The sequence below is a fragment of the Cyanistes caeruleus genome, chromosome 1, assembly GCF_971803275.1.
Source record: "Cyanistes caeruleus chromosome 1, bCyaCae1.hap1.1, whole genome shotgun sequence".
In the NCBI taxonomy this organism is placed as follows: domain Eukaryota; kingdom Metazoa; phylum Chordata; class Aves; order Passeriformes; family Paridae; genus Cyanistes; species Cyanistes caeruleus.
In genome coordinates, this window is record NC_141701.1 from 78,230,316 (window position 1) to 78,257,898 (window position 27,583).

Genomic DNA, 27,583 nt, shown 5'->3' on the forward strand with positions numbered 1-27,583 from the left:
GATCTGGGGATAGGAATAACAGTGCTTTACTAGTATAACTAGGCAAACAAACAAACAATAACTACAGCATTAGCAAGAAAACAGAGCCTGGGACCCCGTGACAGCTTTCTCGGCTGAGACAGGAAGGGATGGAGGAGAGGCTTTGTTTCACAAACCCCTCGGGCAGTCCCGGTGCTCCTGCAGGGCTCTGAGGAACACTCAGCTGGAACAGCAGGAATGAGCTGAGATCCTGGGCTGGTGGCTGAGGTGGATCAGCAGGGATGAGCTGAGATCCTGGGCCGGTGGCTGAGGTGGAACAGCAGGGATGAGCTGAGATCCTGGGCCGGTGGCTGAGGTGGAACAGCAGGGATGAGCTGAGATCCTGGGCCGGTGGCTGAGGTGGATCAGCAGGGATGAGCTGAGATCCTGGGCCGGTGGCTGAGGTGGATCAGCAGGGATGAGCTGAGATCCTGGGCCAGTGCCTGAGGTGGATCAGCAGGGATGAGCTGAGATCCTGGGCTGGTGGATGAGGTGGATCAGCAGGGATGAGCTGAGATCCTGGGCCGGTGGCTGAGGTGGAACAGCAGGGATGAGCTGAGATCCTGGGCCAGTGGCTGAGGTGGAACAGCAGAGATGAGCTGAGATCCTGGGCCGGTGGCTGAGGTGGATCAGCAGCTCCGCGGCGGTGCCTGGCACTGCCACACGTCCCGGCAGGACAGGGGGTGTGAGGCCACCAACAAAGAGGGGAGAAGGAAAAGAAGCAGCAGCTCCGTCTGGGTGATGGCGAAATTCTCTTCTCCCCACCGCAACAGCTCCACTCCCCAAAGTGTCCTTCTCTGAAGCTGAAGAAGCTGCCAAACTGTCCCCACCCTCCCCTTTTCCTGCCCCCTTTCCCCTGTGTGCCCGGTCAAACTCTTTGTCTCTTGTCAAGCACCCACCAAGTACCTGCAGTTAGGTTTTCCCTGCAACTAATAGGTAAAAATTCCACAGGCAAGCCAGAACTAAAAGGACACCTAACCCCCAACATGTAATGATAAAGGTACACAAACATTAAGTAGAAAAATTATAAACTTATGTTCCTATAATTGTAAGTAAGAATATGCCTTGAGTAAGTAAGAAATTATATTAGGTAAAATAGTGAGAGGTTTGAGCTGCAATAATGTGACTTATACGGTAGACTATCTAAAAGCTATAATAGAGCTGTGTGTGGGTACATGACCTATCAGTCTATTGGCTGAAAGACAGAGGCAGTGTGGCAAAGTTAGGCAAAGGTGATAGGTTATTATGTAGAAACAAGTTTCATGTCAACTGTCTATTGGACCAAAATGTTACATACTGCTGTGTGAAGAAGAAACCCGTGACTACCTTGAGCTATGGCTGACTTGTTGCTCCTCTCCAAATCTCATGTCTTCGAGAATGATATCTTATCTGGCTTACTTAAGCAATAAATCATCTTAAATAACATGTTGGTCCCATCCCTCGTTTTTCATCTTGACAAAATGCAGTAAAAACTATTTTTGCACAAATTCTTTTATTTCTCCAGCATATAAATCTTAGCCTTTGGCCCTCTGTCGTGATGCAAAGCAACTAAGTGGGTTATCTGCTATGGTAAAATACACTGTTGCTATTGCTTTTATAACAGAGCTACAAACTCTTACAGGTCAGTATAACGGTACTAACAATTTACTGAAATGCATTGGTAACTTAGTGCAATCTGAACAGTAGATTTACTGTGCAGTTGTAGTCATGTAAATACAAAACTAACTCCCAAAATTATTGCATGCTGTATAACACAAGAACTATCAATCCTTAGAGAAAGTATATCCAAAGTGCTGGTGTAACAAATTTTTCTCTTAGTGACTGCTTTATCACTCCTGGAATTTTATTTAATTATTTTTCCCTAAAAAAGCAAGATTGCTGAATCTAGTTTAGTAGTATTTGGGACTGAAAATGTTAGCAGTGCTGTACTACAGTTCAAGGGCATTACTACCATGTATGCTATATTTGGAAGGGAAGTCTCTCTGGGTTCATCATTGCTTCTAGGCTAGTAGGAGGAAAATAAACTAAGGCCACTCAGGTCTAGAGTCTTCTGGAGAGTAATATGTAGCTCACTTAAGGCAATAAATTAGAATAAAATACACTTGTCTTCTCCATTTCTAAGCAGATTTGACTGAGGTATGAGGCTTTTGACATAAAATTCATCAGAAAAAAGACAATATTGTGAATTCATGAAAGGAGATTAACTACTGATAGTGATTGTAACATAAAATTCTATTTCTATTTTTGGGAGAATTAAAACTATTTCCTCTACAATTAGTTTTAATTGCTTTACAAAATTTTTTGTCTGTATGCTAGTTGTTATCTATAAAAAATGGGGATAGATTAGGGTTTTGCAATCTCCTAGATTGAAAGACTTCCAGGGAAATTTAGATATCTTTTCCTGAAAACAGAAGCACGTAAGCTGAGTGACCTGTTCAAGGTATACAAGCGTATCCATGTGTTTGATCCTGGAAAAGATGTTTTGGCTGTGTCTTAAATAGCAGAGTCTTTCCATCTTTGTACTATAAAATTCAGTCTGCTGCTTTTGCAGAAAGAAGTTATATACCAATTACAAATTTATCAGTCTGTACTTTGCAAATTCCCTCCTACTCCTCATCCTATAGTTCCCCAAGGAGAATCTTTTGGAATCTCTCACTTTGGATTGTTGAGCTATGTGTCCATACTGAGATCCTGTATGCTTTGCGCCTATGCCACTGCTAGTTTGCTTGATCCTGTCATTTATGTACTTACAAAAGATGGACAAGCTTCCAAAGAGAAGGTCACTAGATAAGATGTTGAAATAAAAATCAGGAAAATTTTCTGTATGCATTAATTTCTCAGATTTTCAGAGGGTTACAGCTACTCTGGCAACAGGTACCTGGAAATTCTATACCCTTAGTCATCCATATCCAGTATTCAGCTGAAATATGTTGTGGCATTCTTCTGGACTTTTTTTTCCTCCTCTTAAGCATCTAATTTCTGAGACATTCCAGTCTGCCAGTGCTTTTCAGTGTTCCAGTCCTTTTTTGTATTACTGATGCTTCACAACCTTTTGGGGTCCTATTCAAGTGTCAGGATATTTGGACTTTTTTTTTATTAAGGCATTCTGTCATGACAACTCATGTGTGACCTGTGATTAACAGGTCATACAGGTGCTGGTGTAAGAACAGTTGGTTCTCTTCAGTCTTTCATGTTTCACAGTTACTTTCTCTGTGATGAAAAGAGAAAATCTATTATTCACACAATATTAAAAAGAAGCTGTGACTATATGATGTTGAGCCTGAACTAATTTATCTTGAGACAGACTCACTAACCGTCCCTGTGCCACATTAATGTAAATGTTCTGGGTTCTGGGTTCAAAGCAGTGCTGTGAACTTTGTGCTCATCTCTGAGATGTAACTTGAAGTATCTGTAATGTTCTTCGGTGGTCCATATAGACATAGGTCCATATTCAATCTTCAGGAGATCTGATCTGGAAATAAATGCAAAAATTATCCTACTTACCAAGCAGTCCTAAAACATGTATTATATCTTCAGTATCACATGGTAAATGAAGCCACTTCCTTGCATCAGCATTGTTTGCATTTCTGGAAGCAGTACATCTGCAAAGAGACTGAGATTAAACTCAAGAGGGGCAAAGGCAACAGAGGGATAAAAACAGCACTTTTGACAGCTGTCAGGTTATTTTCCTATGTAAGAATGTGAAGTCTACATGAGTTTATGCCAGAAGGTGTTACCTTTTTGTAAGTTTTGCAGCATGAGTTTCATTTCACTGATAGCAGTTGTTATTTTAGAAACAACTACATAGATGTCAGTAGGATACTGGTTGTGAGAGATTTTTGGTTTTGTTTTGTTTTGTTTTTTTCCCAAATTAAAGCAGCATGTTTCTAACCATACTCGCCTGGTTATGCAAGCCTGTGTTAATCCCCATTAGAAAATTAGGCCCTCTTTGTCATTCAGAATAATATGCTGAATATTATATGCATAAACTTAATATACTGTACAATGAAAGGAAACTATCTTGGATTTACATTGAACTGCCAGAGAATAAAATTTAACTAAAATTAAAACTTAGAAATGTAATGGAATATTGATCCATTTCATGCTAGATAAATACAGTCAATGTTCATCAAAAAATGCCTTTTATTAACTTAAATACAGTGTTCTAAAAATCCTTGACCTGAATTATTGCTAAATTATTCGCTATATATTGTCTTTCAATTATTTTATAAAATCTAATTATCAGAAAACGATTGGAAATCCTTCTTATATTTTCCTCTAAGCAGAAAGGAAATTAGAACTTTAAAATTTAGAGTTTTTACTTTTTATGAATGAGGGAAGTACTGTTGTACCTTTTATCAGGATTAGTCTTCCATCTTTTCTTCCTTTTAGCATTGGAGAAGTTTGGAAACAGAGTAGAAAAAAAATACCAGCAGAGAAAAATAATAGATTTTTTACTCTTTCTGGAAAATATGGGAAGGTTAATATGAAAAGAACAGCAAAATGAACAATAAAACCAAACAAAAATGCCCCACAAAAACAAAAAAACAACAACCAAATAAACAAAAAAAACCAAAAACAAAACAAAAAAAAATAAGCAAAAACCACCCATCAAACCCCAAAACCACCAAGAGTTGATTTTGCGGCATTCAGAACTGGAAAGTAAAAAAGATGACACACTGAATTCAATAATAAGCTTCCTTCTTTTAGTTTTCCAGCAGATTTGGGTCTAACCAGTTTCTCATCATAAGCACTATTTATGTTTCAATGTCATAAGTATACCAGAAACAAAATCTAAGGGAAAAACTAGCAAAGCCTTACCTGGCTTGTCTTTTTTTAATGTCTGCTATTATGTAACTCTCTTTTTCTATAAAATGATATAATTACAGAAATGTAATTACAGAAATGATATGATTAAAACCTTTCCAGATTTTTATCCAGAAATTAGGGATAGAAATATTAGGTTGTAATATCTTTTCTTATCTCTATTACGGTAAAGAGTTTGAACAATTGTAGCTCAGCTTTTGCAGTACTTTATCCTTCTGTACCTGAGACATAGTATAAAGGGACAAGATTCAATGAAACCCAGGGAAAAGTGAAATCCCAGAGATCTGAAAAGTAGGAAAGTGACATCTTAGAAATTTAGATCTTGGTCTGAAAACTGAGCATAATTCATCCACTACAGAAGTCTGATGACCTCACGATCAATCTGACAATGGGTTTAAGGTCATGCAGGGAATTTTTTCCAGCACTGAGACCTGATCTATTCCCATCCAACACGCACAAAAAAACCAGTTTGTCCTCTTTTCCTTCTCTCACTTTTCTACCAGCTCAAGCTGTCCAATTCTCTTTTGCTTTGCAAAGCAGTAGTGAACATTTCTCTCTTGTTCTTCTTTCCATTATCTCCACAATTTTTAAAAGGTCGTATTTTACTACTGTCACTAAAGCATAGTATTTATGTTTAAATTCTTTTTATGGAGATACTCAGAGAGATAATTTTGGACCCAAAATAAAGATATTTAAGTTGCTCTAATACCTTTAATCCTTTAATTTGATTTATAACAATTAAACTTGCAGAGTCACTTTAAGCCTCACTGTTGAAGGATCATATTATTGATTTCTCTTTACTTTCTGTTCAGTGGGAAAGTCTTTGTTAAGATTCCCATGATTCCCAGGCTTGAAAGTAACTAGCAGTTCATTGTCTTCCCTTAGTGTCTCTCTAGAGGTGACACTAGATTGGCAGGCCTTAGTCATCGACTTTCTCAAGATTTGGAGGTTAGAATTTTAAAATTTAGATTAGCCTTGCTCAAAGGACGGGAATTTTCAAAGATATAATCAGTGCGGCCCTGAGATGTACTGCAGTATTTCTTCAAGTATATTTTACTTCTGATTTTAGTTGCAAAGACAGCTTGTGATTTCTCTAGTGTGATACTTAAATTATTGTTAACATTCCAGTAATGCAGGCACAGGAAGACTACAGACTCAGGGAAAATAAGACCTTAAATTCATCCTGACATTATTAGAAAAACTCTGTGGAGTAGTGGAGAGAATAACAAAAAGAAAATTTCTTTTGTCTTCATTGTTTAAACTACTTGATTAGCTAGTAGATTTTTTTTGCATTTTGTGATGTATATATTTATTAGTAATTATAGATTAGCATGGCAATGATATCTTCCATGACTTACAGATTTTTTAATAAATTGAATCATTATTTTCAGTATTGCTGCATACAGAGCAACAGTTCCCTGAAAAAAGTAGCAGAAGTGTCTGATAGAATAGCATAGACAGGAGAATTAGATTTAAATGCAACCCAATATCCTTGGTGAATATCCATTGGTTGCTGAAACAAACCTCTGCCAAAATACAGAGCTATTCATATTATATCAAGGAATTGGCAAACAGTTGGACTAGCTGATATTCACAAGCAGGTTCTCTTGGAAACTGAGGAATTTTCTTGCTCTGAGTGTGAGGAATTTCGTGAGGTGTTTGTTTGGGGTTTAGCACATTCTGGTATTGCACCTTGCTTCAGATTGATTACTATTTATATGAATCAAAGAACAAGAGACAAATTTGTATAATGATAAATTCTATTAGTAAGGAAATAAGTTGGAAAACTAAGGCACTTTCTCATAAAATTTTTGATCCTTACATTTTTGAGGGAATGCTACATTCAGCACTTGTAGAAAGCTTGTGAATGCTGTTTCCTGCTAATATTTCTTAAATCAGTTTGTAAATATTAATATTATTTTAAGTTAAATTGGAGGAAGAATATTTTAATGTATAAAAGATATCCATGTTAGTTGCAGACTTATCAGATGCTCTAAAAATAAGGCAGAAAGATGTATTCCTGGGGGAGAGTGAAGAGCTTTAGCTGTCACTTGAGATGCCCACACAAATCATGACTTGACCTCTACAAATCAGATGCATGCCTTCCTTTTTATAACCATAATTGTAATTTTGTAGTTAACTTCATGCTTAACCTCTGGTATATCCTGCTGCTTCTTTTGCTAGGAAGGTGGAATGTAAATTTTGAAATGTGAATCAGCATAATGGAAAGTTGCTCAAAGTACTGCATTTATACTCTGCAATTGCATTCTAAGAGTTTTACTGACCTTGGGGAATACAAGTAAAAAATCATTTCCACAGAAATTGAACACGCATTTTCTAGGAACCTGTAGATAAACCTTATGAGCCTTTGAGAACTTATTAGATAGGCACAGCTTTCTCATTTTTGAGCTTTATCACCTAGCTGAAGCACTTTGAAGTAATTTTACAGATTTCTGTGGCAGAGAATAGTCAATTACAGCCTTGAATGTATTACCATTCGGAAACTGATACATTGCCAGATAAAATTAGGAGACCACCAAATTAGTTACTTTATTGCAAAACCAGAAATGCTCAACAAATATGTCTAAATGTATTCCATTGGTTTCCATTGGTACATTATTTTGTACAAGTTATGAAGATTAAAAATAGATATTAACTAAATGCTGCTGAAATGTACATTGTTGTGGGGAAACTACTCAGTTTTCCCTAAGTAGCAGAATATACTTTTAATATTTTGGTAAGCATATGTTGCAGAACTGATAAACTGATAAACAGAGTCTTAGGACATACTTGCCTGGTACACTGATGCTAAATTTTCTTCAGACCAGCTGCACAAAACAGAGCATTGCAGCTCTGCACAAATCTACTACTTTGGGATGCAGAGCCAAGGCCTAGTATTGCCCCCTTATTTCAATGGACCTATGTACTGGATTTGTGTGGTCAGGTTTGAGTAGCAGAGGGGCTACACGGGTGGCTCTGTGAGAAGGTGCTGAAAGCTTCTCCTTGTCTGACAGGGCCAATGCCAGCCTGCTCCAGGATGGACCCACCACTGGCCAAGGCCAAGACAATTAACAGTAATGGTGGTGACACTGTGATAGTATATTTTAGAATAGCGCAAAAACTGTGCAACTGAAGCCAGAGGAGTAAAAATACATGGAAGAATCAACTCTATGGATATCGAGGGCAGTGGAGGAGGATGAGTAAGAGGTGTTCCAGGCACTAGAGATTCTCCTACAGTCCGTGGTACAGATGATAATAAAGCAGCTGTGCCCCTGCAGCCTGTGGAGGTCCATAGGAATGCAGTGATCCACCTGCAACTTCGGAAGACCCCAAGCCAGAATAGGTGGATGCTCAAAGAAAACTGTGATCATGTATGAAGTTGCCAGAGAGCAGGCTCCTGGCAGGATCTATTGACTCATGGAGTGAGGAACCCATGCTGAAGCAGGTTTTCTAGCAGGACTTGTGACCCCTTGGGGTGTTGCTGCTGGGGCTGGGGGTCAGTCCAGCACTCAGCTTCTGCTGGCAACAAGCCCTGATAGATAGCCTGGGGAAGAGAGCCTCCATCTGGGGTTTCCAGGCAGTGTCCAGCCAGGGTAACACCTAGGAGCATGGGCAGAGGCTTTAGGTGATCATCTCTTTTAGAAGTGATTTCTACCCTGTGATCAGCTCAGATCAGCCCAGCCAGCTCTGTTAAGGTGTTACCTCTGCCGACGCAGACAAGAGACAGGTAGACCATGTGGTGTTCTGCAGAGAGTCTTTAGTGCGGGCTTCAGTGAAGGGGGACAGTGATGGTCTAACCAAGGATCTGGGCAAAAGATGGAGATTTTATAGGGAAGGGGAGAATTGCGGTGGAGGGGAACAAATGGTCTGGGATAAAATGACCAATAGTTAACAGGGAGATAACATGGGGTCCTGAAGCAGGAAGGGGTCCACAGCTTAGTCACCACGACTGGGAGGTTTTGCCTTATCTTAGGGGACAGATCTCCAGGGAGGATGCCTGTCAAAGGACTGCGCTTCCTCCACAGTGGGGGGCTTATGCAAGAGCAGGCTGTGCCTGAAAGACTGCATCCTCGGAAGGGACCAACACTCTTGTAGTTTGTGGAGAACTGTAGCCCACAGGAAGGTGTCACATGGAAGAAGTTCATGGAACACTCTCTCCCATGGGAGGTACCCCAAGCTGAAACAGGGGAGGAGTGAGAAGTACTCTTGCCCTCTAAGCAGGAAAGACTGGCAGAGACAATGTATGGTGATTTGACCAAAACCCCAATCCCACAACCTGCTGTGCCTCTGTGGGAGGGAAGCTAGAGAATCTGGGAATATAGTTATATCAGGGAAGAAGGCAGGTGTGGGGAGAAAATGTCTTAAGATTTTGATTTTATTTTGCATTATCCTACTCTGATTTGATTGGCAATAAATTTCATTAATTTCCCCAAACTGTGTCTGTTTTACCTATGGCAGTACTTGGTAGATGATCTTTCCCTGTTCTTATCTCAACCCATAGGTCTTTTGTTATACTTTTTTTTTTTCCCTGTCTAGCTGATGAGGAGAGTGATGAAACAGTTTTGGTGGACATCTGGTGTCCAGCCAGGATGAACAGTCTTCACAAAACTGAAAATTGTATGCCACTACTGCTTTGATTCCGAAAGAGTATCAACTAAACTTTGAATTTGTACATATATGGAAATAATCCTCTCAATAATATAAAAAACCCTCCTGCTGTATCATCAACACTGGACTTCTTCCATCAAGAGAATCCTCAGTTAAAGGATGGAAGCAAGTTTGGTTTGATAACCAGCTTGCTCTCACTCGCTTTTGAAGTCTCAGGTTCCTAATTAGGAGCTCACAGCATGCTTCATGTACAATGACTGAGAAAAAGAAGAGCCTCCTCATCCACTATAGAGTATCTGTATTTTTTATTTCTTCTCTGTTGCAGGTATTTTCACTTTATTTCATGTTATAGAGCATGGAAGATTAATTCCTTTAAAGATATTTCTAAATGGTATTTTCCATTCTGATTTATTATCTTGCCTAGGAAATCAAAACCAAAACCAATTTCTACTCAGTAATTTCACAGTGAGAAAATGGTGACTTCTCTAGAGTCAATGAAATTTTCTATTTAAGTTTGATAACTCAAGGGTGGTTCTAGTTTAAATGCAGAATGAATAATACAAAGTAGTTCTTTATAGGTGGAAAAGTACCATGAAGATTAAAACAAACAGAAGCCAGACTTATGGTATATTACAGTGCCAGATGCTGCTGTGAAATGAAAAGCTACAACTGCAGAGCTACTCCAGCTATTTAAACAGATAAATTCCAGATTTACTTGCAGTACTGTCAGCTGGATGTGACTCTGAGTTCTTTCATTAATATGTGTCCTTGGCAACGAGACCTTCTAAAGTACTCTGATAAGGAATTTTTGGCTCAACATGTAACTTGCATGCTTGGGGAGCCTATAATTACACTGCAAAACCCAGCATCTTCACTTTCAAGTTCTATGGTATTTGTATCTTTGGTGAATTTCACTTGGCAGTTTTCTGGCAAAAATGAAAAGTAAGAAATCACAATTGAGGTATAACTGAAATTGATTTTGTACTGAAATAACTTTTACAATATTCATAAATATAATTTTTAAAATAGTAAGCATTTTTAATCCTTGTGCTTAAATTGTGAAATGAGCATTAACTACTTCAAATCTTTTCCACTCATGTCTCCTGACATGTCCTAGAATACCCTTAGAGAGTCACAAGTCTTGCTTGTGATCCACAGTTCATCCATCATAATTTCAAAAATGCTGCTCTTTGTTAAAATATAAATTTTATTAAATTATCAGTATTAAAACTGTAAAAATTATAAATCTAGTCTTCCTTTCACACTTTAATCTGCAGAACCATATTTGTACAAACATTCCATCTAGAATCAGAGGTCTCAGAACAGAATAATCAGAAGGTATTCAGATACACTTCTTACCAGTCATCTATGTAGACCAAAGAGGGGTGAAAGAGATCATAAGCCCTGAAGCAAATGAAGGTATATGGATGTCAGCAGAAGTGTGAGTTTAGTGATGTAATTAAAAGCATTCCGAGATTCTTGCTGTAATAGCCATAAAAAAACAGTGTGAACCACAGGCTTGGTGGAACACCTGGAGAGACCAGTTTTTAATGTAAGGGTCTGCAACCTTAGCACTTTCTTTCAAAATATTAAAATATGTAGCCTTTACATCAGTTTAAGCCTTGGTACCCCTTCACTGCACAAGATAAACCCATTCTCTTGCCTTGAAAAGACTACCTAATTGTACTGAAGTACTTATATTTTATAATAAACAACTGAAAATTTTGCTTGCATAATTTCCTCCTTCTGCGCCTTACAAAAAATGACTGAGTTTGTAATGGCTTTTCTTAATGCCAGAAGAGCTGCCTCTTGATCTTGTTTTTGTCTTCATCAGAGAGCAGAAGAGATTCATGAGACTTGTCAGCATATTATTCTCTTCCTGCCTCCTTTTTTATTTCTTACTTATAGAAGTTTGCCAAAGATGTGCAGTATTTTTTTCCACTTATTGTGTTTTCAGCAGACAAGAATTCAAATTTAAACAAAAGAGAGCACAGAGTAAGTGGAAAATCACATATAATACCTAGATGAGAAAACATCGAGTGCCTTTATACCATGCCATAACAATTACCTGAGAGAACATCAGCTGTAGTCTTCAGGAAGACTAGCTTAGACACTTAAAATTGTTTAAAAATAACAATTATCAGCTGTTTACAGAACATAACTTGTGTATCAGCCTCTTATGATTTTATTGTTCTATTCTTCCATAGAGTGTCCACCAATGATAAACACAATAAAATTGTACTTTTACAGATTTAATGGAAGAAACAAAGAGTTGGAAGAGAAAAAAAAAATCATTTTTTGTAGAGCCTTAGATAAAGGAGGAGATAAATTTACTTTTAGATTTCCAAAGATGGATTTGTATGTAAAGAATTTCAGTGATGGAAAGATTAGATCTTGTTCTGACATACAGGAAAATATAATATTTTTATGAGTTAAATTAGAGTTGCAAGGTTTTCTACCCTGTCTCTCTCAATTTTCTGTGCATTTTTATATATAGTGCAAGGAAATATTGTGAAATATCTTTATACAATTCAGTCACAATTTGTTCACAGTGAAGCTAGATTCTTTCAAATTAAGAATTTTTGCAGCATACATATAAATCAATGCAGACTACAACCCTAGTGATACTCATTGATGTTATAAGCATTATATTGAGAGTGGAATAAAGTTACATGAAGTTTGTTAGTTACATTGGGTTTGGGAAGGTGTCCTGATTTATAAAGACAGGTGTCTGCTAAGGAAGGCAGGAACCTCCACTGAAATGGAAAAATGTAAACACTTCCCCACCCTTCAAATTATTATAATCTTGAAATCAAGGGGCTGTCAGGCAATGATATGGGAATAGGAACAGTTCTTTACTAGGAAAATTAAAATAAAAATGCAGTAGTACAAAAAAAACCCAAAAAACAACTCACACAGGCGGAGTCAGAATGCAACCCTGACACCCTGTTGGTCAGGGTGTTGGTAGCAGTCTGACTAAATAGTGTCTACAGTTCTCTTGGAGTGACAGACGTGGTTCTGTTGAAGTATGATCCCATAGAAGGGTGTAGTTTTCCTCTGAAGGTCCAGTGATGTAGATGGGTCCAGTCTTCCTCTGGGAATCCAGTGGAAAAAGGCTGACTGTGATGTTCCAAGTCTCAGATTATATCCAGGTAGGAATGCTTGCCTCCTCCCCCTGGGTGGAGCATCTCCAGGTAATTTTATCAGTCATGCAGTGAGACTCAATGGCCCAGTAACAGAAGAGATCCCCCTGGAGGGAGGATGGGTTGTGGAAGAGATAAAGAATATTGCCCTACCTGGTTTTAACAGATGGTAATAGAATACATACTTTTAGTTACATCTTGCATAGCAACCCAAGACAGAAGGCAGCAAGAAAACAAGACATACAAATATTTCAAGCTGCCAAGAGAATGGAGCCAGGCTCTTCTTGGTCGTACCAAGTTATAGGACATGAGGCAATGGGCAGAAACTGCTGCACAGGAATTTCCACCTGGTTATGAGGAAGAGCTTTTTTTACTGTATGTGTGAACAAGCACTGTTACAGATTTGCCCAGAGAAGTTGTGGAGTCTCCCTCACTGGACTTATTTAAGAACCATCTGGATGTAATCCTGTGCCATGTGCTCTAGGATCACACTGGTGGAACAGGGAGATTGCACCAGATGACCTGCTGTGGTCCCTTCCAAACTGTCCCATTCTGTGATTCTGAGTCTGTGATAGGTGGGAAACAGAAAATGGTCAAAGTCCCAGGTAACACTAGATATTAGTTTCCCAGAATCTTTATGGCATGTCTGCCTGTGGAGATACTGAAAACCTGCTTGGACATAAACCTGAAACACCCACTTGTAGATGACGCTGCTTGAGCAGCAGGATTTCACTAGGTTACCTCAAGAAGTCCCTTTCATCCTAAATGTTTCTGCAAGTTTGTGTAAATAAATATGTACATATATTACTTATTTTTATAAATTTATTATATCAAGTACAGCATTAATTTGTACTGTCAGAATTGTAAGCAATCCTTAAAAAAAAAATTATCTTCCAGGAATAATTGAGACAAAATTGTTAAATCATATGACACAACTATGTGCCACAAAAACATTCTAAAAAATGGTTTTCCCTTTCTAATAGTGTGCTACTAAATTTTTGTTATTAGGAATTTGCAACCATTCATTTTGTTTCATTACATTACATTCATGACATTCATTATAGTCTTTCATTATAATTTGCATTGTCTACTTCAGTCTGTTTTGTGGAACAAAACCTTTCTATTGTGATATCAAATAATCTGTGTCCACAGTTACAAATTATTGATCAGAGTGATGTTTCCTATTATCATTTCTGATTACATGTTTTTCCTGAAGAGTCTTATTGATCTTTTGCCTCTTGACACTTGCATACATACTCTCATACTCTGTCTTTGGAAGTTTGTTTTTTTGTTTGTTTGTTTCGGTGGGGTTTTTTGGTTTTTTGGTTTTTTGTTTGTTTGTTTGTTTTTGTGTTTTTGTTTTTTTCTCTTCCCCATACAGATGTTCCTACTAGAACAAATAAAGGAAAATGGATACTGGAAGAGATTAAGTTATTTATATTTTTCACTTCATTCTGAGTCCTCTAACACAGAAAACAAGCTGAATCACAAATACAGCATGCACTGCAAAATGAGATTACACTTTTGGGTTTTTGTACTATACTTTGAATATGGTAAGGTTTTATTCATATTGTAAATACATTTTTATTAAGATGAATCTCACAAAAATGGTCTCTAGTTGCACAAGCTGAATACTCCTAAGAGAAACTTCCTCTATGCAGTTTGCATTTGCTTCTGAGAAAATACAAACAGTGCATTTTTGGCAAAAAGTGAATTCCAGGTGCAGCTTTATAAAGTTAATTTGGGGAAAATTCATTTGAGAACAACAAATTTTGGATGCCTGTTGGATGACCAGTTTATGTTTACATGATGACTGATGGGAGAAAGATGGGAAATGAATTTCTGGCAGGAAGAAAATGCAGGTTGCAAACATTTAATAGAGATTTTTTTAATTATTAGAGTGAGGAGGACAAGTAGAAGTGAATTCCTGACTAACAAACTCTGCATGGTGCCAGGCAAAATTGTCATGTTGGCAGAACTGAACTAGAGCATTTATTATGTGGGATAGTATGATCAAAACTTTCATATTTTACGAGAAAACAAAGTTAAAGACTAGTAGTTGTGATTTTAAATACTCAAGGGGTTTTTGTTTTGTTTCTTTTTCAATACAAACTGACATTACATGAGAAAGGAAGGAAGAAACTGTGCAGTCTTAATTATGATGTTCAACAGGTGTAAAGTAATTTTGAAGTCACAGACTTATTACAAACAGCATCATGTTTTTATTGTGATAGGATAATTTGGCTTTACATAGTTAAGAGAGAAAGGATTTGAGTATTTTTCACCCCATTAATAGTCCCCATTCCTTTTATTTTTCTTTCTGTTCTTAAGAGCTGTTTTCATGTGGAGTGAAACTATTGTTTTCATGAAACAACATTGTAATTTTAATAACAGCCATTTAGACAGATTCATACTTCTTGCTGTGCACAAATGGCTCAGCAGTGTCACTTCAAGACAGCATATACTGTGGGCTGTGTGGGATCACATCATCCTTTATGGAGCAGAAAAGGCTTTATGGCTGCAAGCATCTACTACACTGTAGGGATTTGTTTAGTGTCTCACCAGAATCATTAGTCAGTTCTCAGAAAAGAGGACGAGCCTGGGCCCAGTATCCTGCAAGTACGTGATTTTGGAATTACTGGGAAAACTGAGAAAAGAATATCTGTGCAATGGTGCCATTTATTGAATCTAAGGCTGGAAGAGACTTTTTCAGGGCAGATTTGTGGGTAAACACAATTTAGACTAAAGAAGGGGATTTTAATCCCCTGAAGAAAGAAACAATGATTCTGAGCAGAGAAGTTGTTGAGGTGATAAAGTCAATATTAAAATATGTTCTCAGATCCTAAATAGCCATGCATTTCATCCACATCATGTTTGGAAGGGCTAAGATAAGGATGACTATCCATTTAAATCAGAGGTTCAAATCCTGACACAATGGGAGACGGAGGAACTCTGTTTCTCATCTACCAGTAAAAAATGAGAAATAAACTGAAGAGAAAAATACAAATATATTTAAAACTTTTTTTCACAGGGAATTAGTAAATCCTTAGGTGAAAGGGAGATGTTTTTTTGGTGTATCCCTGTGGTTTGTTTCAAAGATGCATTATATTAATAACAAAAGCATTCACCTAAAAAATTCATTTCAACCATTCTCAAGATCAGATTGCACCATTATTTTTCAGTGTCTAGAAATGCGTGGATGTTTTTAATGCCTGGGTGCCTACTCAGATTGCTTTCATACTATGGAAGAATAAAAGTAAATGTGCAAATCCCCTAATGAAAAAAATGCTATCCTCTGTTTTCACCAGATGTAGTAACCCATGCTGTGTGTTACACGACAGTGCTAGAAGCTCGTTACTCAGGAATGGAAACGTAAATAACATTAGATGATTGTGTGCAGTATTGGATAACTTGGTGATAATTTTAAACACAGAAGATGTGGTGAAGTATATTTGACAAAATTCACTCAGACAGACTTTCTGTTTTTTTCACTCACAATATTCCTTCACTATTCTGGCTGAGTTTCTAATGAATTAATAAGTAGAATTATTTTCATCTTTTACCTCCTGAAGTAGACTGGTCCTTATTAGGTGTGCTTCTCGAAAAGTCAATGGAATGAGAAAAACCCTTAACAAAGCAAAACAAGCTCTTTTGTTTATTCTTTCATTTAAAAATGAAATTTGCAAGGAACTTATAAATGTTCTGACAGGAAACTCTCTTAGCTAAGAAATATTTATGGAAAATATTCATCAGGTGATAAACTCTCAATGTGATATGCAGTAATGAGGATGAGGAAAGATAACTGAAGATATATCCGGTTAAGCTCAATAGACAAATAGAAAAGTTGTTGTGTGCCCAGAAGGCTCAAGATGGAGAGCACTTAGAGGAAAAAAAAAAACAAAACAAACCACCACAGCTTATAATGATTCAAAGCATCACTGGTTTTAATTAATGTCACAGCTGAATGCAATTGTGTAAAACCAAATGGACACCTTGTGGAAAAATAAAAGGCTCTTTTGTTTTGTTCTCTCTACTATTTGGCATGACCTAGACCTGCTTATTATGTTCTTTATTGCTTCTTGTGTAGGCAGATGGAGCAGTTATCCTCACATTTTTCTGCTTTGAAAGGCCCACTGATTTCCAGGGAACCAGCGGTGCTGCTTTTCCTTGCTTTTCCTTGCTTCCTGGAAGGGCCAAGTGGATGGGAAGTGCAAAGCACAAGAAGTGAATCTACTCTTTCTATCTTGCTGGATAAGTCTAATGTAACACTTCAGAAGACAGACCTGCAAATGGAACCCCTGCAGACACTGATGAATCTGTTACAGGACAAAATGCTGGAACATTTCTTGCTGAGATGTGATTTCTTTTTTTTTTTTTTTTTTTATCTTATGCTTTGAAAACAAACACCACAAAATTACCTATCTGTCACAGCCACTTATGTGAACAGGGTTCAGGACTCACCACAGGTCAGAGTACAAATCTATAGCTAGAGTATGAATACTTTAGGGACTTTATAAAATACAATTTTTGATTACTTAATAGAAAAGATCCTATGTAATGATGAACAGTCCTTCAGTTCTGAGAAATCAGTTTAGTTTGGATATAAAAGTTTAAATATTTCTAAGCCATATTTTGCTTTTGACTTACACACTTTATAGAAAAGCTTTAATGGTGCAGTGTTTGGTAATGCTGCACACCTAGTGTACAACAAATATTAATGGCTATACTAAATTCTTGTACTTAGAGCACTTAAAATGCTACACACTCAAAGGTGGCTTGGGGAGAGAGAAGGGTTGAAAGCTGGTGGGAAAGTAATAAACTGGCTGAATTTGAGACAGAATATATATATATATATATATCCACAATCCTTTGTCTTTTGGACTTTGCATTTTCATATAGATACTGTATACAGGCCTTCTTCATTCTATTTCTGTCTGCAAATTTGGTACACTGGTAACTGTTTGGGAAGCTGCCTTTAACAGGTTGGTGAAGGAAGGGTGAGATGTTTTAACTGCATACCTGTGCATGCAGTCTTTATTTATGGCAATTTTAATGGGAATGATTATAGTGTAACACACCAGTACTCAGCCTAAAATATATATATAAAAGAAAAGAAAAAAAAAATAGAAAAGGAAGAACCTGAAGATTATGGAATTTATTTATTTTACGTGCCTTTACAGCCCAAGATTTGGGTCTGGGACAAAGCTCACTCCTTGAATTATGGCCAGGCTCACTGAGAAATCTGTGATGAGGATAGGGAAAAGAATGATGGGGAGAAGTAAGAGATCAGGGTGTGTCACTGTATGTATGTGAAACCCCAAAATGCTTTAATTTGACATTTCAACTTCCTGTTTCAAAATGAAGTCTTGCTCCCAAAACTTGTTTCTTTAAAAACAAACAAACAAAACAGAATAACCAAAATTAACAAGCCACCAAAAAGGGTCAAAAAGATAAAAACGACAACAAAAAAACCCTTTATATTTTTAGCTACAATAGACAGTGTTTACTTTGACTTAGAATTATGTTTTGAGGGTGAATGTAAGTTCAAAAAGTTAAAAAAAAATCTTTGCTTTTTTATCTGCATTAAACACTAATGTTTTTTCCTTGTTTTTGGTGCAGCAATCATATCAACACAATCAGTTATTTGCACAGCTTTAACTGTGAAAATAATTTTGTAGTCCTAACACTAGAAGCTCTTTCTTCCTAAATAGCAGTGTAGTTAAGTAAATGGTATAATTTACTGTGGATAAAAATTAATGCAGCTACATTGCTTAGTATTGAAGGAATTTAAGATATAATCTGATGAAACTGTCTTGAGTACTGTGGCCTTCAGATGAGATGCAGAGCATGTGAGGGGCAAAGGTCCTGGGTTTTCATCAGAAACAGCATTTATTACATTATCCTTAATAAAACCATAGAACATAAAATTGGTTTGGGTAGCAATGTTAAAATTAAAAGATTGCATCTGGAATTTAACTTGGTCAAGTTCTTAATATAATTAAAGACACAGACTGTCTTGGTTGTGAAGTACTGCACAAAGCCAGCCAGATACTTATATGTATCATTGTTCTGGCAACAAAGTGATAATTCAGAAAGAAAGTGTGCCATAAACTCTTTCCTGCTAAATAATCTACGAAACAATATTAAGAATAGTTTTGTTTGTAATGCCAGAGAAGTAGTTTTCATAGCAAGTTATGTCACACAAATGATCTTCAAGCTTGAATAAGCTTGAAGTCTAAGGCATGAGGGAAAGCCTTGCTTGGCTTCAGGCTGTCACTGCTGTAATTGTTCAAACAATAAATTGCTATGAAACTATATAAATTTATATGGACACAAAATCCTGGAATTTCATTTGGCAGTTTCATTTACCTGAGAAATGGTACTGAAAATGGTTGCCTTAAGTCATTTTCTACATAGAGTCATCTCATCATGCTAACTCTCACTGCCTTAATATTTTTGGATGGAGATAAATAACCATTCTTCAAAGAGGCAATCTAGAAAGCAGTTTATAGAGAGTCAATGTGTCTGCATTGTCCACTTTTTGCATCATTGCTTGGAGTCCAACTTGGTGCTGAATTAGCAGTAAGAGGTAAGTGGCTCTGTTTTCCCCAATTCATTTGTCTCCAGATGTGTCCAGGTTTCCAGAGATGGCCTGCCTACTGTCTTGTCCCTATACATGATCTCTCAAGCAATTAGAATCATGCTCCAAAATGACGGACGCAATGATCTGGCCTTTCCCTTTCTCCTGTACTTGCTATTGTGTCTCAGGAGAATAGGAGAAACAGGTTTCTTTCTTGTACTTTTCTAGTTTTAAATACACCTTTCCAGACATCATCTGTCTTCACAACAAAATGATGACAGAATCCTTAAGCTAACAAATGCCTCACTGAAGTATTGTCAAAACTGAGGTTTTGTTTGGTGGTTTTTAATGGCAGTATAACAGAGACTGTAATTAATTGCCACGAGGCGATTCATGAATGCTATATTTAAGAATATTTCCTTTAAATGTATGCAGCTCTTTGCCAGGGTAGAGTTTATTTTCTTCATAATATCTTGTATGGGATTATGTTTTGGATTTGTGCTGGAAAGAGTGTTGATGGCACAGGTGTGTTTTTGTTACTGCTGAGCAGGGATTACACAGCAACTAAGGCCCTCTCTGCCCATCACATCACCCCACCAGCGAGGGGGCTGGGGCTGCACAAGAAGCTGACCGAGGACATAGTGGGGACAGATGATCTCATCTGACAAAAGGATATTTCAGATCATATGACATCCTTCTCAGCACATAAACTTAGGGGAATGAAGAAGGAAAGGGAGGCATTTGAAGAGATAGAGTTTGTCTTCCCAAGTCATTGTTACACTTGATGGGGCCCTGCCCTCCTGAGGATGGCTGAGCACCTGCCTGCCTATGGGAAGCAGTGGATTAACTCCATGTTTTGCTCTGTTTGCACGTGCAGCTTTTTCTTTCCCTGTTAAACAGACTTTATCTCAGCCCAGGAGGTTTCTCTCTTTTACCCTTTCAATTCTGTCTCCCATCCCACCAGGATAGAGTGAGCAAACAGCAATGGGGGGATTAATTTCCAGCTGGGAGTGCACAAGGAGAGTAGGAAATAAAATGACCTTTTCCATTCATTAATCATACACATTTCTTTCATTTCCCTGGTTTGCAAAAGGAAATGCATGCAGGGCTTCATTTTCCAGTGTAGCTGGTGCAAACCCCTCTGCTCACCATGGGACTTCTGCTGGGACACTTGTTCTTCCACACAATTCTCACAGTGTCTTGAAGAATCGATTTGCTATTCAGCTAAGTTCCTATTCCACGATGTTTTACATAACTTCAGCACATGCTTTGTTTAATAAGTCCTAGTTGGAACTATTTGAGATATTGTGGGGAAGGTCCCTTTGCCCTCCACTGCCAGATTCCTGTACTTGTTCTCGTTATGCTAGAATATGTATGCTGAAACCAATTTTTTGTCAATTCTCGATTCAGTTTTCAACTGGAAACCACTGTTTTCAAATGGTTGCAAAAGCTGACTTTGTCATTAATTTTACTTTTTACCTTTTCCCTAAATAAGACTTTTTTGTTTAGAAAATGTAATTTATCTGTAATATATTGCTGAAATTACAGTAACCTAAATGAAGCATAAAAAAGTTTTCAGGTTTCTTTCCTGAATTAATTATTGTTGATGTCAAGCAATCCTTACAAAATTTGAAACTACTTTCACTAATTTAAGATCATAATAATTTTCAGAGCTGTCAGAGAACAGGAGAATTTTCTTTCTTCTTTATTTACACTCTGTTAAAAATCTGTGCCAAGTTCTATCTTAAGAATGCTGAAAACTAAGGCAGACAGTAAATGCCAAGATAACCATGTTTGAGCAGAATAATAACCTTTTTCAATTATCTGTTTGTTTAGATTAACATTCTGTAAATGTGAAAGTAGTCGTGTTAAGTCTATATTTTTCTCTGTTCAGGTTTGCTGAATGTCTTGCTGTGATGTTCTTCATTATTCAACACCTTTTCAAATGAAGTTGACCATATTATTGCTGAGACAAGGCTGATAAATCCCTAAAGGAATAACGTGGTGCATTCCGCTTGTCAAATCAATAACTGCAGGCTGAAGGTTAGCTGGTAAATGGGATTAAATCTTCTGTTATGGGGCTCTGCATCTACACACCTCTAAGATGTTACATTTCTCAGCATCTTTCCCTCAGAATGTCTATTCCTTCTGGCAGAGGTGAATGACTTCTGCTTCTTCTATCAACAGTAATTGAGGATAATGAGTGCTGCATTCTTCAGCTTAAATACATTGTCTTGGGTTATTAGTTGAGCAAACATCCAATTATGTTTCTCTAAAGTGTTAATAGTAAAATGAATAATTATTGGTTTATATGTTCACTGGAACCCAATGAAAACTTCCATTGTGGATAGAACTTTACATCTACACAAGACAAATACCAGCATTTTTATTTTTATTTTCCTTTAATTTTGTCAGATAACTGCAGTTCTTGCTTAAAGGTCAGTTCTCTGAAGTAATGGGATAGTTTACTTGGGACTATCACCTTTCACTTTAATAGAATCAGTATAACATATTCACTAAGGACTTTGCATCCTTGTAAAATGCCCTCCATATGCTTGAAAAATGCTAATAAGAATCTGGGGACAAGGGAGAAAAGAGCACCTGTCATTCTTCAGGCTTACCATCAAGTGGCACAGTCCCTGTCATAAGGTAGAATATTCCCAAAAGCTGGCTTTATCAGCTGTCAGCTATCTCCATAGGCTCTTCAAATAGACTGTGAAAATGTGGGAAAGGGTTAAGTACATACTTTTTACTTGTAGTCCCCAAACACCCTGGGGAAAGGTAGGACATTGCTTTATAAAACTCTCCAAAAATGTAATTAAGAATGGGAGATCTTGAAAAGATTGTCATAAATCTAGGCTGGAAGCTGACTCATGAGGAAAGTTGGCATGAAGAGTAGATTAGAAAGCAGCAAAGCTAAAATTGCTTTGGTTTGTTTTTTTGCCTGCAATTCTCAGATAAACAAATGATAAAGCATATTTTAGTCACGGTAGAAACACTCCAAATCCATATTGCGTTCTTCAATAAACAAAAACAAAGAAACAAAGAAACAAATCAATACAGCCTTTCCTTAAGAAATTTTCCAAGCTGTTGTGGGACAGAGTAAGCAAATGACTGGATGGCACTCCTTAAATCAAAGACTGCAGAATTCCTGATTTTTCCTTTTTTTTTTTTTTTTTTTTTTTAAATTTTTGATGGTTATTTCATTACATTATCAAATAGATAATATTGCTAGTACTGCCTACATGCTTCTTAAGGCAGGTTCATCAGTATTTGCTGTGCAGAAGTAAAAAACCTAAATGAAACTGTACTACAGAATGGATATAGCCCAGTCTTCATCACTTCACTACAAATAAAGAAATGTGTTTACATCTAAAATATACAGGGAATTTCCATATGCAGAATAATCCACCAAATGAGCCTTAAACTCAGTTAAAGGAACTGCTTCCTTTCCACATATATCTTAAACATTTATTCTCCATTATATTGTGACTGTGAGGACCTACTGCTGAATAGTTTCTGAAAGTTGAAACATTTTCACCTTTTCCTCTACTGACATTCACACTTTAAATTCATAAAACTTATTAAAGGAATGTTAAAGGAATTGACAACAATGCAGACACAAAATTTTGTTATTTGTATCTCACTGCTAACATTTCTCTGGTAAAGAGGTACATATTTAAGTGAGTGATTGTATAGACATGTGATGTGAAAAAAGGTTTCTCTAATTAACGAGCTTAGACAGATGAAATACAAACTACAAGCAAAACCATACTCCCTCATTCTTGCAGAAATATTGAAAGCTGGAGCTCTCTTTCTTAGAGAAACCACAGTGTAACTGGAATATTTTGTAATTGTAGCCTTGTGTCTTTCTTCAGAAGAACACTTAAAATCAGCAGCTTTGTAATCTGCTTTTAAAAATGTTTAGTTTTTTTGGCAGTAGGTAGAAAACTGAGATTATGAAATTTTTTCTAGACTGATGTATTTTGTTATAACATAATAAATAAAATAATAATATGCAGTAAATTATGTCAGCCTAGATTAAGCCCATCATTCTTTCCTGGACTCATCAAAACAATTATTTTATGGTTTTTGCATGTGTAAATACACATCTGCTTTTTGCTTTCATGGAGAGCCAAATAGCCTATGTTGCAGGAACCCTGCTTTTTTTTTAAAAAAAAAAAAAAAGTATTTCAGTTGCTTTAAAATGTAATTTTTTGCTTGCTTGCCTAGAAGTTTTACCTGAAAAATTCTGGGGGAGGGGAAAGAAAGGCTGTTTATATGAATCTTGAGATTCTACAGGAAGGGCAGAGAGTTAATTTGTAATTAGACCATTCCAAACAAATAATTTGTATTAGTATTTTTCTTAAATTGGACTATACTTTTCTCAGTTCATTTTACCTTTGTTTAAAGAATTGATTTAATATTTTTTATTAAAAAACAGGGATTGATGATCAGGAAAAGCTAAAGAGAAATAGATTTGAGAAATATGCTTCCACTGATGGGTAGCAGTTTCAGTTTGTTTCACTTATTTCAAAAGGTAAGTTCTTCCTAAAAATTAATACATCTTTCCTCCTTCCTCTGAAGTAGGATGGTGTCATTTTTTCAATTTGAAAGGAGAAAAAGTCTCAGAGATTTTCATTATATATTTCATTCATATTTCATTTATATTCATTAAAGTCATTATAATTTTCATTATATATATTTCATTATAAATCAATATAGAAATTTTCATTATAAAATTTCATTAATTTTCTGAATTTCATGGTTACTGCTGTAGAACTGGGTCTGTCTGATGGGTGTTTATGGTGGTGGGCACTAGAAGGATTATTTCTGTCATACTGATGAGGAATTTGCAACAGAGAAATTTAAGGGGGATTAAGGCAATTGACATTTCTTTTGGGTGTTGCTATTTAGCTACTAATGAACCTTTGAAAATATTCCCAGAAATTTAGAATCATTCTACTTAGCTTACAACACTGAACTGTGACACCTAAGATACCCACCTATTCACTTCAGATTCCCTCCACAATGAGAACAGCTGGACTAAAAGGAAGTTGCATTAATCACTGGAGGATCCTGACACTTCAGAGTAAGGACAGAGACTAAATCACCCTGAGAAACCAGAATATAGAGAAAAACATTATGTGTAATTAAATCTCTCCTTTTTTCCCCACATCCATCTCCTTTTTATGCTTTTAAAGTCTGCAGGTCATCATTCTTTATTCATAATTTTGGCATATTGATCTTTTTCACTGAAAAATGCTTTTATCATGGGTTCACTAATTTCTGAGGTAGGGAATGAAACAGTTTTCTTTAACAAGAAGGAGAAAAAGATATAAATTCTTACATGAATACAGTTTTATAACATATCCACAACAGTTTTTTTACTTTAATCTTTAAGTACTTACGATGCAGTGCAACAAATGTAATCTGCTTGTTTTTTCACACACACAGTTACTTCTGATGCAGAAGACATGGACTCATTGATAATTGCTTGCAGAATGTTGAAAACTCCAACTGGTTTATACAACTGGATTCTTTCTGCCTAGAGTGTTCAAAAAAATCTCTGTATTTCAATTCAGGCTGATAATCCTTATAGTTCCCTGTCCTTCATGTTAAAACAGGCAGCAGGAGATTTTCTAACATCGTAAAAACTGTCAAAAGCTTGTCTTCCCACATGGAGCCACTGATTGCTGGTCTATTGTTCATAATCTCCCTGTAGTCAGTGGGACTTCTAAAATGGAGCCCAACTTATCAGTGGGGTAAATGGAAAGTAGTTAAAATTTGTGAGAGTTGAGAAAGGCAATTTTCATCTGCCATCCATTCATGGCCTCAGCTCAGTACGGTCAAATTCCTACCTTTAACAATAGGATATTGTCTTGGAGAACTGAAGAGGTTACTGATGAGCCTAAAAAAGTTTATGTGATAGCACTTTATAAAATCAAGCCAAAGCGAAAGTTTACAAAAGCTTTTCTTCTTGCTCTTACAAATCATTATTATTTCAGTAACAGGGACCAACAGCTGTCATCTCTTTCTCACTGCCAGCTATTGATACATGTTATTAGCAGCTACATAAAACGACCCAGCTGGAAGTCAGAGGTGGAGAAGGTTATTCCTGCCTGGCAACTTAAGTTCCTGTCAGAATGCACAAAAAACCTGTGCACTGATACCTGTGTTGACTTTTCATTGGCTCCCAGATAAATTTTTATACAGTGCTCTTAAGCTCAGGTTCAGAAGGACCCAAAACAAATAACATTTTCATGGATTTTGGCCAGAGCAGAGGGCACCCAAACCAAGATCATAAACATCTACAAAATCCCATACAAACTGCAGATGCCATGTTGCTGTAAATTTTTACATTTACAAAAATTGTTTGATAATGATTTTAGGGATTTTTTTAAGACAGTTTAAAAATGCTTCAAAACTGCTTAGACTAGAGGCTTTGTTTGTTCACAGTAGGAAAAATTACAGAACAAGTAACATTGGATGGCTTTTCCTTGCTGCTTTTCAAGAATCAATGAAAAATATTCTGCAGTAACTCTCTGCTGGTTTAGGTTCTCTTATATATATATATAAAGCTTTAAGACGCAAGGCAAATAACATAAGGTTACTCATTAAAAATTATCATCACATACTGGCAATATTACTAATGTTAATATTTTAATTATTTCTCTTGGAATTTCTTCATATTCCTATTTCTTTAGTAGGAGTTTTGATGCAATGCAATTTTCCTGTACTAACAAACTACAGAAAACATTGAATTTCAACTGTTTCTATGTCCATTTCACAGAACTCAGTAAATGCTGTTATTTCAGCAAAACGTATTAATGATTTAAGGACATTTTAAATGTCTTTACATATTTATTCATTAAACTTATGCAGTATTTTTGAGGAAAATGACACAAAAAGGATCCATTTAAACAGCAGAAAAGTGAAAGGGGCTGGCTGAGAGAGACAGACTGTGTCTGAAATTGCTGTACAGAGGGTATCTCTGTGAAATAACTTCTCCCTATGTTTTTTGCTTTCCCTTCTTATAAAATCAAACTTTTTACCGTTTTCCAAAATTACAAAAGTTTCCCTTAGGATTTAAAACACATAACATTGTAAAATCCCTTCTATTCAGAACAAAGTATTAAGAGAGCTGTCCATTAATTGCATTATAGTTTATAAACATGTCTGTGTTCTCTATGTCTGAGAACACCAGTTCTAATTCAAAGAACTGTGCTGATTGTATATCTCAACTGAATTATGTGTCTTAAGTAGATGTGGAATATCTGTATGAACACCAAACACCCATAAAAGCCTATTGCTCCCCTCCCCTGCTGGAATGGGGAGAGAAGGATTGGGAGAGATTACTCACCAACTGCAGTAAGGACCAAAAGAGACTTGATTTGGGGAAATTATTGAATTTATTACCAATAAAACCAGTGCAGTAATGATAAATAAAACTTTAAAAAAATAAAAAATAAAAATCCCCCCTCCCTTCTTTCCAGAGTTAACTTTATTCCTGAATTCTGTACCTTGTCTCCCACAGAGGGTCAGGGGGACAGGGAATGAGGATTGTGGTCAGTTCATGATGTGCTCCCTCTGCCACTCCTTCCTTGTCAGGGGGAGGATTCCTCACTCCCACCTGCTCCAGCCTGGGGTCCTTCCCAAGGGCTTTGGATCTGCATTAGCTTCCCTAGCATGGGACACTTTACATGGGATGCACTTCTTCGCCCAGGTGTCTCTGCATTCAGCCAAGAAAGCACACCTTACTAGCAAAGTCCCTTAAAAACAGAACTCTACTACATATTCATAAATTTTCAAGCATGATTCAAACATTCTCCCTAAGTTTTGGATGTTTCTTTGTTTAGTTTTTGACTCGTCCCCTTCTCAATAAATTCTTGGCTTCACTCAGTTTCACATTCCCTGATAACAGAAATGCGATAAATTCCTCTCCCAGAGCTCTGGTCACTGCTGTCCTCATCTGGACAAGATAATCTAAGAACGAGGGGGTCTCCAACCATCTCCTTCAGTCCCTGGGTTATACAAACAAAAGCAGTTCCCGCTCCAATACCATGCCATAGCTCAACACATATGTATATTATACTACCATTTCTAAGCTTCATCAACAACAGAAATAGGAGGAACCACACATGGGATTCTCCACGGCCTGCAGGTGGATCTCCGTTCACCGATCGACGCCCACGGGCTGCAGAGGAATCTCTGCTTTAGTGCCTGGAGCATGTCCTGCACCTGAGTCTTCACTGACCTTGGTGTCTGCAAGGCTGTTCTCTCACCGATTCTCACCCGTCCCTGGCTGCATTTGCTGCTGTGCAGTAACACGTTCCCTTCTTGAGCACGCATTCCCAGAGGAGCTGTCCCCGCTGCCGATGGGCTCGGCCCGGCAGCGGGGCTGTCT

General features: G+C 37.0%; 1 long non-coding RNA gene across 2 annotated transcripts; it reads right to left on the reverse strand.

The window, feature by feature from the left end:
- Positions 1–1,491: 1,491 nt before the first annotated feature.
- On the reverse strand, positions 1,492–27,583 carry LOC111925646 (uncharacterized). 2 transcript variants are annotated; one of them, XR_015289552.1, is made up of 7 exons: positions 27,434–27,583; positions 26,700–26,908; positions 24,588–24,724; positions 24,183–24,291; positions 4,371–4,403; positions 3,523–3,620; positions 1,492–3,228 (listed from the first exon to the last, which is right to left on the reverse strand). It is a non-coding gene; the product is annotated as an uncharacterized LOC111925646 (long non-coding RNA). The 2 variants fall into 2 exon arrangements; XR_002862362.2 differs by lacking the exon at positions 26,700–26,908.